Genomic DNA, 785 nt, shown 5'->3' on the forward strand with positions numbered 1-785 from the left:
TATGTATATATGTATGTATATGTATATATGTATGTGTGTGTATGTATGTATGTATGTATGTATGTATGTATGTATGTATGTATGTATGTAAACATATCTGCTCAAGGAGAAAACAGTTGTTCATTATAAAAGCGAAATTATAGGAAATGTGAGCAGATTAAATAAATATAATTACAGTAAAGCTAAAAAGCAACGAGCATCCTCTGCTTTGTCACTTGAATTAGAAACAGCTGTTAAATAAACCAAATCCTAGAGTCTGATAAAAGGTGAGGAAAAATTTGGTATGTTTCGAATTATAGAAGAATTGAGAAGGTGAGATGATCGTCATTGGAATGCTTTTGATGATAGCTTGTATAGAATTATAAACTTTGTACATGAAAATGAAACTGAAGGATAGCATCTAACATTGATTTAATTCCCATTGTCTGTGATAAATTATACCAACCATCATAAATATGATATGAGCACAAATGATATGAGGCTTCAGTTTCGCCATCAAGAAAATAAAACAAAAAAACAGTTCAAACAGAAATGATGGGAGTCACAAATAAACTCAAAATATGAGTGAATGCAGACGAAATGAAGATGAACAATGCCTCTTACGAATTACTTAATGCTTTTGGGGACTGACACCGACACACACAAATACACATATATGTATACATATGTGTGTGTGTACATAGACATACATGCATATACATACATATACATGTGTGTGTGTATGTGTGTGTGTGTGTGTGTGTGTGTGTGTGTGTGTGTGTGTGTGTGTGTGTGTGTGTGTGTGT

Source organism: Octopus bimaculoides, chromosome 2 (assembly GCF_001194135.2).
Source record: "Octopus bimaculoides isolate UCB-OBI-ISO-001 chromosome 2, ASM119413v2, whole genome shotgun sequence".
In the NCBI taxonomy this organism is placed as follows: domain Eukaryota; kingdom Metazoa; phylum Mollusca; class Cephalopoda; order Octopoda; family Octopodidae; genus Octopus; species Octopus bimaculoides.